The sequence below is a fragment of the Myripristis murdjan genome, chromosome 8, assembly GCF_902150065.1.
Source record: "Myripristis murdjan chromosome 8, fMyrMur1.1, whole genome shotgun sequence".
In the NCBI taxonomy this organism is placed as follows: Eukaryota; Metazoa; Chordata; class Actinopteri; order Holocentriformes; family Holocentridae; genus Myripristis; species Myripristis murdjan.
The window spans coordinates 24,271,328-24,285,766 of NC_043987.1; the positions used below are offsets into that span (position 1 = coordinate 24,271,328).

General features: G+C 42.8%; 1 protein-coding gene across 1 annotated transcript in view; it reads left to right on the forward strand.

The window, feature by feature from the left end:
- stat5a (signal transducer and activator of transcription 5a) overlaps positions 1–14,439 on the forward strand; it is a 59,440-nt gene that overhangs the window by 27,348 nt on the left and 17,653 nt on the right. The window contains exon 2 of the mRNA XM_030056975.1: positions 10,642–10,705. The gene's annotated coding sequence lies outside the window, so the exon portion shown is untranslated. The remainder of the gene's footprint in view (positions 1–10,641; positions 10,706–14,439) is intronic.

The window sequence follows — 14,439 nt, forward strand, 5'->3', positions numbered from 1 at the left end:
ATGACTTGTTAAGACAGATATTTTTTTTTTTTTTTTTTTTTTTTTTTTTTGCAGTGAATGACTTTTGCAGTTTTTCTGCTGTCAAACTCCACTGTAGCACCTCTGGAAATACCGTAGTACATGTAAGTGTTTTTAGGTTGGGTTCTTCCTTTAAAGCAGCACCCAACCCAACTCTTAAACTATGTCACATGTTTGTCATGTAGTTTCTGTTAAGAGTAGAGCAAATCAGCAGTACCATCTCTCCATTCACATAGTGATAGATCAATAGATTGTCAAAAATATGAATATATAATATTCATATTCATATCAAGGCATATCCACACACAAAATCATGGCTCTAGGCTAACAAAGGCATCAATCCCCCACTGCCTATGCTGTATTATTCAACAGTCTAATAGATTCTGGAGTTAAAGATGCCTATTTGTCCTCTTCCTGTGTTTTGATACCCTGTACTTCCTGCCCAAAGGCAGTAACTGATATTCCCCATGTGGGACATGGGCGCTATTGCATGGGTGCTGCCGTTTGCCAAACTTATAGGTCTCTGCTTGCACCTTCCCTGAAGTTGTTATAACCAATCTGACCGCAGCCACACACACACACACACCCTCATAACGCCCCACCCCACACAGAGACACAAACAAAAACAACCTCTAACTGCCCCTGACCGTTGGGGAATTTTGACCGAATATAAGTGTTTGGCAGCCCTGTGTATTTGTGGCCTTCACGTCACTGACATTAAAAATTAGCTCATGGCACTAATGTGTGGATGTGAAGGTGACAGCCATATTCTGCTCTGGCCTCGATTCGAGTGTTGCATCGAAGCAACGAGAACAGGAGCTGACATTGTGCCTGACAGGAGAGGTCTGCAGGGCAGAGATGTTTGGCTCACAATGTGATTTGCCATCAAAGGTGGGCTTTTTTGAAGTCTTAATCTAGCCTTGTGAGCCATATTCAATTAACATTTTTCTGCCTTGAGACCTGAGACAATGGACAAGCCTGCACGCGCATACACACACACACCCACGCACACCCACACATACACACACACATTATTGAGCTAATGAGTGATCTTCCTCATGTTGACAGGGCGCTAGGATGTGAGTTGGAGCCCAGCAACACAACCTCAGGGCAGGTTGGACAGCACAAAAACCCTCTTGTTGTCTTCCTATCCCCTTTCCCATCTCCTGTCACACTACCTCGTCATGTGCTCCTTTTGAACAACAAATTTATCATGCCTGATTTTTTCTTTTTCTTTTTTCAAATTCTTTGATTTACATCATTTAGCATGACTTGCCAACCACAACTGGGGTTTGTTTGTTTGTTGCTCTACTTGCTTTTAACTTTTAACAACTTTTAACAGCTCCTTGTGACCATCTGACCAATTTGATTTCATGGCTGTTTTATGACTGTACTACTTTATGCACTATTTATGAACTATTTGGCAGTCACAGTTTGTTTTTATCATCATTATCATTATCATCATTTCATCAGTCACTTTTAAGTTATATTTTTAACGTTGTCAGCTACTTGGAATTGGAATTGATCCAAGCGGTTTTATGAGTCTTTTACCACTTTGCGAGACATCCCTGCTTGCTTTCCTATTGGATTATACTTTGTTTACTGTTCCATCTGCTTGCTTGGCCAGGCTTGTTTGTAGCCTGGTGGCTAAGCTAACTCAAACAGCTATGCCAACTGTGCCACATGAGAACTGTGTACCACTCAAGGAAGTAGACAGAATGGCTCAATGGCCTTTCTGAAGAACTGTAGAAGAAAGACTCTTTTGATCAGCGTCATGGATGTGGCTTCTGAGCAGTCCAAATGGATTACCTCTCACAGTGTAGCCATCCAGGACACTGTTCTGTCAGACCCCTCCACTTGTCCACCTCATTCCTCCTGTTGAACACCTGCTGACACCTGAGGCCACAGACCACGTCTATGGTCTGCGGTTGCAAGAGATACTTGGACGGGGCTGCCTCACCTCCTCGCCTCAGCCTATCCATTGCAATGTGACCCTGTTCGATAACGCTCTAGTCCTCCCAACTAATGCTCCTGAGGTCCTTTGACACTGTAACTCCTTGCTCTTTGATATGGACCCAGTCCCGAAAACGATGCCTGCAGACACTGCAGCTTCTTCATCACCACTGTGAAGCAAAATCAACGGCCCTCATCCCGGGTCACGACTTCCGCTTCCCGTTGTAAGAGCCTGACCAGATGCTCTGGAATTCGTCCTTGCCTTGAGCCAGCAGGGAAATCCACTGTCAAGTCTGATGTCGCTGCATTCCCACAACACTCGCCTACTCAGACACCCCATACTCAGTCGGCAACGTGGACACACAGTGTGGAAAGAGATCATGCAGAAAGAACCCACAGCCCACATTTCCTCGTCCCCTCTTCTCCCATTCCATAATCAGGAACATCTGTTTCTTCAACGCAGCCACGCACTGCTTCTCTGGAGCCACGGTCTCTGACATTCTGGATAAGCTCCCGGGGCTGCTGTGCTCACTCCTGTCCTAAAAACGAGTAATAGTTCATGTGGGGACAAACAGTGTAGCTCATCAGTAGTCTGACCTGACCAAAAACAAATCTGTTTTAGAGTCCTGGTTTAGATCCAACAGTCCTCCATAACTACAGTCCTATATCTAAATTACCTATGATTTCAAAAATAATTGAAAAGGTGGTTGCTTGACAAGTTTAGAAATAATGGAAGGAAACAATATATTTGACAAATTCCAATCTGGTTTTAGAAAGAAGTACAGTATAGAAACTGCCCTACTCAGAGTAACAAATGACATCCTGATGAGTGCAGACTCTCTTAATCTCGTCATTCTTATTTTGCTGGACTTGTAGTGCAGCAAAGAGTGCAGCCTTCCATACAGTTGATCTTGCAGTTCTACTCAGTTACTGAGTTAGCCTAGAGAGTATTAAAAGTTACTGTTGATAACAACCGCTTTCATGTCACATGGAGTCCCACAGGGCTCAGTCCTTGGCCCTATTTTGATTTTATGTTTGCCTCTGGGCCATGTCTTTCGCCATTGTGCTGTTGTGTCCTACACTGATGTTATGCTGATGACTCCCAGTTGTATGCGTCATTTAGCCCTGAAAACTGTAATAATCTGGATTCTCTGCATTGCTACCTTGCTGCCATTGAGGACTGGATTGCTTATAACTTCCTGCAACTGGACAAAGATGAGGCCCTGGTTATTGGTCCCAATCATGTTTTACAGTCACTATATTGCTATAGTCAAACCAGTGATGCCCAAAAACAACTTGTCCACCTTTCCTGTCTACAGTTGGTGCAGAAGGCAGCAGCAAGACTTCTCACAAACACTCAGTGTAGGGAGCACATTGCTCTCGTCCTGGCTGAATTACACTGCCCCCCATTTGTTACAGAATTCAATTTAAGATTAAAGATTTGCCATTTCAAAAGGAAAAGTAAATGCAGAGCTGCAGGTGTAGACCTTCAGCATAAAGGTCTCAGATCCCCTCAACAAGTAATACTTTGCCTTTTCAATACATGCTTTAAAAATGCTGTTATTTCCTCTCTATGGTACAAATCTATAAGCAAACCAATCCCTGGAAAATAACTCCCAGGCTGAATGTTTTTTAGATGTTTGGTGGCACAAAGTCAAAAAGTCAGCGAGTTCCTTGTGGCATGCTGTGATGTCCAGCCCTACTCTAAATTGTGCAGGATGCCAACATGACTTTTCAGAGGAGACATTACAGTGTACTTTATTTATTCATCTGACACTGTGAATTCTGTGACAATAATAGTTAATCTCCAAACCCGTTTAAACCCCACACCCAGCTCCTTTATGCTCAGTTGAAAGGCTCTGACAGAGTGAAATGTGTAGGCAGATTTTATGTGGTTGTTTTGGCGGCTGATCTTGTATGTAAGTACAATCTGCAGTAAATGTAGTGCACAAGTCCTGATGAAACATTGGTTGTGTTCCAGCTCCATTTTTCATAACCAATAGTGCAGTGTTGATGAAGATTTAAATTTATCCCACATTGTCCAAGGAGCCCTCATGTCAATCTATCATCGAGCTGGATGGCGAGATACTTCCCTAATTATAAAGAATTTGTCTCAGTAGATTTAATGGCTGCGTTGACGTCCCTCTAAAGAGAGCAGGTTGTTCTTTTTTTTTTTCCTCCTTTGAATATCTCTAGAAATACATGGCATGACACTACATAATCACTCATGATGATTGTATCTTCCTGGAAAAAGACACGTGGCCATTCTTCAGCTCTATGTCAACATTCAACCAGCAGAGAAACTTTGATTTCACAAGCTGAAATCAATGGAGACCGCACGCTTAATTTAGCACAAAAATGCAATTGGCGTTTTACATAACTGATATACGCCAACCAAATTTACACATTGTCCTCATGCTACTGTTAACATAGCAGCGCTGTAGCAATAGCAATGAAACCTATGGCTAGTATATCGTCATGTGTCTGTCTGTCTGTCTGTCTGTCTGGCTTTGCCTGCTGAGTTGACAAGATGTACTTTGGCCAGTCTAGTGTTTGCAGGCAGGACGGTACTTGACCAGACTGGTGGTGGTGATGTAATGAGGATGTGTGATTTCCAAGTGACACTGTTTTTTGCCCTGACCGTTGCACTTCACTCTCACTACCATTCAAGTATTCATTGTTACCGTAACCCGTGTTCATACCCTGAACTTTGGCCCTGAATCTGCCCTGTACCCCATTATTGTCCACTAAATGATGACACGTTGCTGTAAACCTTAAACAACTGATGAGTCCCAGACAATTGGCGGCCTCGATCTCACACCAGAGGTATTGTTAGAGCTGGTGTGTCTGAAAATTGAGCCCATATTTCCCATAAGCCCTTGTTGTTTCGTGCTGCAAAAGGCATGTTACTAATTGTCCCCACTCCCTCTCCAAATTGCTTTGAAGAGCGAGAAGAAGAATACCATCCCATTATTGATAGAGCGACCATAAATTGTTCACTTTTTCCATTATCTTCCATTGCCAGAAGCTCTGATGGCTCTTTTTTTGTGTGGAGGGGAAGGCTCTTCCTGTTGTGTGCCGGTTAGCAACCACATTTCTCACAACAGAGTTCATCTGCTCATCATTTCATCTCGTCCCATCTCATCAGTATTTGCTGCCAAGTTAAAGACATATTTCAAATATCCTTAAAAGAAAGAAATTACATTAAAAAAAAAGGCTTGAATAACTATTATTTTTCAGGATAATACTAACCCTAACTCTAACCCTAATGTCTTAAGATTTAGGCATTGTTTCCTAGGTATAGTCATACACTTTGATTTTATTTTGTTTGCTACAGACAATATAAAAAATATAGCTATTTCACAGGCCCATCCACCATCCCCACCCTGATATATCCCAATATAAATGCACCCATGTGCGCACCCGGAAGTAGGTTGCAGGCTTAATTTTACACTCAGCTGTTTTACTCTCAGATGTTATTTATAAACCTGGCAGAGGAAGAGTGTTATAATGCATTGCCTCTGTCATGGATCCCAGAGGAGCGGCTGGAGCTGGTCGAGGGAGAGGCGGAGGGGTGCAGGAGCTGTGGCAAGCTGCAGGGAGGCTGGGGAGGCCAGGCGGTGGAGCCAGCTCGTTATTTGAGGATTTTGTTTACCCAGACAACAAATGAAGTCGTGATAATTTGCAGTGTGTTACTGTCTCGCTGTTCTTTGCAGCTGGCATCCTGCGTCAGCTGTTTTGTTCATTTTCTCCGGTTTTCTCACTGCTTTGCAGAGATGACTCCAGCTGTCTCACACCAGAACAACACAACTAACCTAGCGAGCCAGACATAGTAGCTGGAAGGTGTTGGTCTAGAAACTTGAGACGGAGCCAAGCAATGAGCTTTAATTGGATCATCAACCTCTGAGCATTAAGTTTAATTGCTTGCCAGATATTTCACACAAATGAGGGTCAGTTGCTAAGACTCAGGCTTTACCACAACAACATGGTGCATGGTAATAGTGATGCTCATCATTTGGACCCAGTTGTATATGCAGCCATATTCCAGCTTTTCCTGTAGGCTGTTTTGTTAGCTTTTAAAGCCAATCAGTCCTTGATTTTTACTTTTAATATGTTGTAAAGTGCCATTTATTTTAGCATTATCAAAGCAGTCTAAGTGAACTTTGACTAATTGAAACAACTGTAGCACATGTGTTTTCCTCTCTAGACAATGACAAGACAAATTGCAGGGTCAAAGAGTCAAATACCAAAACAACAACAACAAATCTTGATGGTAGAAAACAAAATGCACAAACATGCAGGAATAGTACCATCTTGAAACAGCATGCCTCCTCAGTATTTCAGCTGGTTTTCGATGCTGTACAGTTGAGGTGCTGGCATTAGCAGGTGCTTGATGTTAAGACAAACAGTAAGATTGTCTTGAATGGTGGGTGGCATTTCAGTTGCCATAGTTTCCTAACAGGAAGTGGTTACGCTGATGAATGGCATGGTTTTTCCTCAGAGGAAAGAGTGGGTGACATGAGTTCAGGTTTAATTTCATTTTGCTTATGTCAGAGCTGCCTAGATGAACATGTGTGCATATTCTGTCCTGCTGGGACAGACCCTGAGAAGGGACAAAAAGCCTCCCAGCTGGGCTCTGAGCGTATCTGATGCACCTCTCAGCACACTGTGAAGCTTGTTTGATGATGGCAGTGGTGCGGCGACGTGTAACTGCTGCAGTGAGAGTGAAGACAAGGAAGGAGATAGCACTGAGGATAATGCAGAGCCGCTGCAAGACGGACTGTAGGCTTGTGCCCATTGTCTGGACAGCTGCGGTTGTAATTTAATGCACGCTGGCTCACAAATGAAATGTCGACATATAATCGGAACATGTCAGTCAACCAAACTCAGCAGAGGAGGATGTCTGCTCCTTAGCTTTTTCTTTTTCTCCCTCTCTCTTGTCGCACAAGCTCACACACAGACTCTTATCCTTCCCCTGTCTTGCTGCGCCTTTCTCACCGCACACTGAGAGCTGCAATACAAGCCAGCGTGGGCTTGGCTAAAAATTGATGTTTCCTTTTGTTGACTTGTCCTAATGCTAAGTCTTGCTCTGTGGGACTTTTCTCCCTTTTATTTTAGAGTTGACTGACTCATACAGTAGCTCTGAAGCTGCGTTTCCTTTTTTTTTTTTTGTTGGTCACATTGGCTTCAGGAATCGGTGAGTATGACAGGACATCCAAGTCTGTCAATATGATTGCCAGTGATTTATTAGCCAGGTGCTGTTTCCGACAGGTAGAACTGTGTCGTGGTCTCGAGGAAGCTCTCAGAGAGTTTTGTAACCCTCGAGCGGGCAACTGGGACCCCAGACATATACTAATGTTCAGATGTTAATGGTGATTTCTGTGAGCCTTAGAAAAATTTCTTGACTTTGTGAATCAGTTTATCTCTAATACTAATTGTTTCAGGTTTCTGCCTTTGTTTGAGGTGATGGGATAATTTAAGATTTCACTAAGGAAAAGATATCAAGATAGTTACTTTTTTTTATGTGTGAAGTTTTTTTTTTCCCAATTCCAAGATATGAATAACTTGGACATTTGTGTTTGTAGTGATGAGTAAATATGTTGTAATTGTAATACAATAGATATATGTTTTTTTTTTTGTTTTTTTTTGTTTTTTTTTTTTAAATTTTGGGTGAAAATGAAATGTCTGCTACGTGTCTAATAGCATTTTAATAATCCCTCACTTTAAATTTGGGTCTGATCTGACCCCAGTTGGACATTACAGGATGTGAAATACATCAGTCACTTGAGGGTTAAGGAGACCAAGATTAATATCAAGTCTAGTGAGACTGAATGTGAGTTGCTTCTCTCGGTTCCTCGTCCTAATGGAGATATTCACTTTTTCATCAAAGTTGTCAGGTGGTTCTCGATTCAGGCTGAATAAATTTCTCTTAGCTTTGTATAGCACACGTGGAGAGGAGACTTGAAAGCATCACCTTGCACCTTTAAGTCAAAAGAAAGGTTGTCTTCCTCTTAACCTTGCTCCTTTTTTTTTTTTTTTTACCGGTGCCAGTTCTTCACAGCTATGTGAAATGAAAATGAAACAGTCTTTGCTCTCTGTGTTCTCACTGTGCACATCCCAGTGACAATTGTATAGCCTCATTCAAGGCCTCACTGGACTGGTATGAAGAGCCCAGTACAGCTGGGATAGGGTAGGGGATTTTTCTGTATTTAGTCGTTGCATAATGCTGGCTGGAGCCCACTCTCCTTTTTCTTGTTTGGCCATTCTCAGCTCATAAATATGCCTCGGTTCTGCACTGTGGGTGAAAAAGAAAACCAGCGCAGTTTCTCACATTTGGACCAAAGTTGTATGAGGGGGAACTGGGGGAGAGAGGAGATTTGTTTTTAACGTGTAGCATCAGATTGTGTGTGAGAACAAAATCAATCAACGTTAGGGGAGTAAACTTATTTATTCAACTGGTAATTTATCAGTAGAGTCAAATGAGTGGCTGGTGGCGTTGAATTGGTTTAGCGGCAGCGCGTATTGCTGAGTAGTGAGTGAGGAAGAGAGACAGGGAAAATGTATTGGCATCACAGTTTGCAACAAGTTCAAATCGAACAACAAAAAAGTGTGTGTGAGTGTGAGAATGGCTTTGGAGACGGAGACAAAGTCTTTGTCGCTCGCTTGGAAAAGAATGACAAAAAAGACAGAAGAGAATGACAACTAGTGTTCTTTGGAGGGTCAACCGAGGTAAAAAAGCTCAAGCAGAGAGGATTGTTTTGTGTGTGTGTGTGTGTGTGTGTGTGTGTGTGTGTGTGCATGTTTGTACATACATTCAGCTGTCTCCTGAGGTAATGCGAGGCTGTGTCAGGCAAGTAGATGCTATCGTTAGTCTGGAGCCTTTATGCTGCTCGGTAGAATCGTTCTGTTTCCAGAAAACAGTGTTTTATTATATACAGTCTGTTTTTCCATAGAGAAACGCATCATTCAGCACTATTAAGAGCACCAGATCGAACATCTGTGATAATTGCTTTAGCTAACCTCTCCAGTGTGTATGACTCCACATACACGTGTGACTCACTGCCTCCCTCTAGGCTATCCAGTGCTATATGACTGAATCTCCCTCATTGCCGTGGGCCATTTCCCAGCTATTCAGTTTCATAGCTGAGTGTAACCCTCACTCTATTGCATTAACATCACCAATCAGCGGTTACAGATGGATGTCAGGATGCAGCTTGCCTTGGGGCCCATAAGCCATTAAGTCGATTTCTTCTCTTATGCATCCTCTTTCTGCTATTTGTTCTATTTAACCGGAGTCATGAGACTGTCAGACAGATCAGTATTTTGATTTGGAAGGAGACTCGGGATGAGGAGGGCTCCGCTAGGTGGATCAGCGCACAGTGCAATCCTGCAGGCCACGGATCATGGTCACGTGACATCTCCACTACCTCGACAAAGACCTTGGCAAAAGTCTAGACGAGGTTTTTAGATTAAACTGCTTGTCTGTTGCGGCTTTGGGTTAAAAGGAGGAAATGTTTAACCCATCAGTGTCGACTCATGAAGTTTGCAGCGTAATGAGAGAGTTACATAGCTCAAACAGGTGGGGGGTGACAGAGCAATTAAAACGGAGAGAGCCAGCGGAGAGAGAGATCCAGACGCTAAAGTAAAGATAGTCACATATTTGTCTGGAGGCTCCTGCCAGCATGTGGGTTCCTGATGTTCTGCCTCCTCAGGGTCCAGCCAGGAAAGGGAGCTGTCTCAAATCAATCATGAGCAGCGTGCCTTCTCAAAACCTCCTCCGGCATCTCTGGCTCTGTGTGCTTCAGGATGATAGCCATGACCTTCCAGCAAGCTGTAGTTCAAAGCCCACAGCAGCTGCCATGACCCGCCTCGGCCTGTTGATGTGGCCCAACACTTTCTCTCCCCTGAGAAGCAGCACGCATGCCAGACAGGGGAGTTAGCGTTTCAAATGAAATATTTGTTCTTGAATATAAGGCGGGTGTGTATACTACTGCACACTCAGCATTGCTATGTGGAAGGTGGAGGATAGGGTTTAGAAAACTATTAAATCCACCGGGGAAAAACAAATTTTCTGCCATTTCCTTGTATCCTTGTATCCTTGTATTTCTATATTTACATTCAGTAGATGGGTCATTTAGTATTTCACACTCGCAATATTATTCTATTACTAGTTCAAAAGGGAAAAAATCGCTCATTTCTGATGTCCTTGTGAGACAAGTAATTTGAAAACGTTTTGGTCAATGTCTGTTCAGACGCTGACATTCATAAAAACTTTATTTCTGCCTATTTTCTCCCTAACTTTACACATTTCTTTTGCACTGGAGCAACTTTGAGATTTGCTTCTTGTTGGCATTATCATGAGATAAATACCCTTTCTTGTGCCAGGTCTTGGTAAAGACTCGTCCCTGTTCATGAATCAATGTTAGGTGCATCCAAAACCACAGGAATTACATGAGAAATCTGTTTTGGGGCGGACTTTCCCTTTTAGTGAAATTTACCTCTAAGCTGTACCTCAGCAACTTTTTGTCAATTGTCTTGGCCCTGTGAAAAACGGCAGCTTCCTCAGAAGCACCCAATGTTGACTCACTTCCTCCTTTTGCTTTTTCTTTCTCACTATCTGTGTGTCTCTCTCTCTGTCTGTCTGCCTCCCTCCCTGTCTCTTGTTCTCAGGTTTGTGGTGCTCCTCTTAAGAGTTTCCTGCTGTTACATGGTTACTCAGAGCTGAAGACAAGAGGTAAGGTCTGTTTATTTTATCCACAGTGGTGGGTTGAGAGAGACCTGATAGTGTGTTGTAAACAGAGGGAAGTGACAGAGAAGCAGATCTCGCAGTTACCTCTGTGTCTGTCCACTCTGTTGCCATTTGCATGTTGTGGTGAGGTGGAGTGAGACATCCCCAGGGAAGCATCTTAGTCTCCTGCTGGAGGTGAGAATGCAGGTGCTAATGGTGGGCAAGGTGGCACTGTGGCTTTAAAGGGACAGGCAGAGGAGAGAAGACACCAGCAGGACCCACTGGCTTTTGCCAAATCAGTCAAACACCATCTTCAGCTTAATCTCCCAGCATGCTTAGCTTTCATATTTGCTTCTATTTGGCGTCGAGTGGCACAAGCCGTCTTCTGCTCATACCTGAGTGTTACGTGAAGAGGTTGGTAGGAAATGTCTCTTGGTTTTCCTGTTTGGGTTCCTCCCCAAACAGCTGATGAGCACTGATGCTCGCTGCTAATGCCCTGCCAGTCTGACAGAAAAACGACGAGCAGTTCATATAAAGTCTTTTGAAAAGCCCTCAACTGAAAGTCCTCTGTACCATATGCAATCAGTTTCCTTGACTCATACATGAAGGGTCCTGCCTGGCATGGATGTTTACTGTTTTCATTTAATCTGATGGTTGGGGATCCTTGTGTTGTATTTCTATTTGAGCTATTTGCACTTTGAATTTTTTTTTTTTTTGTTTGTTTGTTTTGTCTGGTGACCCTTGATATCCGTCTTTGCATATTTTAGGTGGTTATTATGAGAATATTCGGCCAAAGAAAATTTTTTTACTTTTGGACATTTTTTTCTGTTTTATTCTGTTTGCAAAAAGAATGTTTTTTATGTCTTGCTTCACACAGAGACAGGAAAGACAGGGCAGAGAGAGGGGAGGACATGCAGCAAAGAGGTCTTGGCCACATGTGAACCCAGGCCGCTGCGGCTTAGCCTTAATATAAGGTGGTAGATGCTCTGCATGGTGAGCCACCAGGGTGTCCCATGTCTTGCTTCATTTAGACTCAGCCCTATTGTCGGGTATCCCTGAGGCCTCGTTGGATAGCTTGCACGAAAACAGAAAATGAGAAGTTTACTCTGATGCACACAATCATTATAGAGCTGTGCACTTATGTAAACTGTAAACTGGCTACAAGAGTGGCCATTAGTGGGGTGCAAGACCACGCAGCCAATTATTGGACAGTGAGAGCGAGGCTTTACTAATCATTTTGGAAAAGTTCTACCTCGTTTAAGGCAGAACATTTCAGTGAAAGTCTTGCAGCTGCAGGTGAAATACAGAAAAATCACCCCTTACTGTGAAAACCAAAGTGCCATCAAATGCATTCTGACGCATTTTAAGGACTTCACAAATATTTACATGAAGCTTGGTTCCTCAAACATTTAGGCATTAGCAGTAGTGGGCGTACCATATTGCCAACTAAGCTGCTGTTTGTTGACATTTCTCCTGGTGATCCACACAGACACAGTCAATGCATGTCAACACAACTCCCTGGAAAAGAACTGTCCAGTGTGGTGTGCATCATTTCAGCATACGGCACACTGCATGCATTTTTCAGGATTGCCGGATCAGAGCTCTTTCAGTGTTTCATATTTCATAGAGATGTGAGCCACCCAAAACAGCTGTGATCTAACACCCAGCTACTGCGCGCAGCATGAGTGCCGCCGCTGTGGTTTGAAGTCGTCAGTGGATAAAAGCTTGCTGCAGGGTTAAAGGTTGAAGTTCAGGACACATTCAGAGTGATATCAGTGTGGGAGCATTAGCATATGCTTACTGGATTAGTGTCATGCTGTAGACACAAATGTCACCAGGGAGTGGATTTATCCTTCTAAGCTCACCTGGACGACGCGCACATACATAGACATGCATGCCTATGGACACACACACACACACACATGCATTCACGCAAACACACATACTGTAAACACTCTGACCTGAGTGCCTAGTGAGGTCAGAAGAAATTGTTTCTGATAGGATTTTTGAGCCTTCACCCCCGGTAAGTTCAGGTGCATGGATTAACACGTCTTTATCCCTATGGCTAGTGTGCACTGAGGATGAGTTTTTTTTTTTTTTTTTAGTGCACTGCAAAAAAATATTCATCGTAACAAGTAATTGAGTTTCATATTGAGCGTAAAAATCGTATTTTTCCTAAAGCAAGTGAAAGAGTCTGCCAGCGGGGTGGTGAGGTAATCCCACTCGTTTCCACTGTTAATCAGCTTGTTTCCAGAATTTTCTTAGAACAAGTGTCACTTTTTCTTGATACCACTGGGCTGATCTGCCTTATTTTAATTTGTTCTCAGAAAAAAAAACAACATCAAAAAAAAAGAAAAAGAAAAAGAAACCTGAAACAAGTGAAACTACGCTGGTATCAAGTGGTGTTACCTCATCCCACTTAAAGATTTTTTTCACTTGTTTAAAAAAAAAAAAAAAAAAAATTCCACACTGAATATGAGACTAAGTCAGCGGTTCTCAACCTGGGTTCAACCTGGGATTTTTAATTTTCGCACCAAAAAGGTTGAGACGCACTGGACTAAAAGACCTTGTGCTGGTGGAGATTGTCTTATAGTGTGCTTGTGAAGGTGAGATTTAGCTGATGTGGGCTCAGGGGCGCTGCTACAGGTATTTTTGAATTATTCTTTCATCTCAATCATAATACCGCTTCCTCAGACCTCCTTCAGCTGAGGTTCACTGCATATCTTTTGTCAAAATCTTACTGAAGGATATTTCTGCTGTTCGTAGGATCCACTTCAGTTTTAGTCTCCATCCAGCAAACTGCTGAAAGACTTCTGCTGTTATTTTTGCTGCAGGGAACAGTCTTCCTGTAATACCCATGACCAGGGGAATTCCAATCTATATGCACACAGCAGTGACCATTGTAAGCCTCTTTATAGAAATATCAGCTGATGACTGCTTAGCAATCATTTCCTCTCTGATGTTTTATGAATGCATTATCCAAAGGGGAAATAATAGTCCAATATACACTAAATAAAGTAAACCTGTCCACAGCTGTTGGAATAATAGAATGGGGAATGTCCTGTGGATATTGTAAACTACAGGTGTGAATAAAGAAATGAGCCAGAACAGGACAGAGATTTCCTTTCTCATATGAGTTATGTAAAAAGCCATGTATAATGTTTTTTTTTTCTATGTGCATTTGCACACAATTATTCTTTACACTCAAACGGTACAGATGTACACACACACATAAGGCACAGCCTTTTACACAACAAACAACCATCTACACACATGCATACTCAGATACATAAGCACTAACACACAAACACCACAAACTTCCCTGACACACTCATATCAGGCTTTTACTGAAAGTGACTCTGCCACTTGTGAGAAAGCTGAGTGGGTGTGTTAACTGGAAACAAGCAGCAGAGACCCGAGACAAGACAAAGTCACGAAGTCATCTTGAGTGGCACTGTTGGCTCAACACAGAGGCCTATTTGGGCCCTCAGCATGTTCAGAGCATGGACAAACTACACACACACACACACACACACACACACACACACACAGGCAGACCTTTAACACTATGGCTTAGGGCTGCTTCAGTGGAGAGAACCAAGAAACATCTGCCTTTGCTTGCTTTTGTAAAACCTACTCTGTGACTGGGAGTTGGTGCGCAATGAAATTGGAATTCACTTCACTTTGAATTCAGTCCATCCACAAAGTGAAGTGTCATCAAACGGCATTTTAAGAAAGGA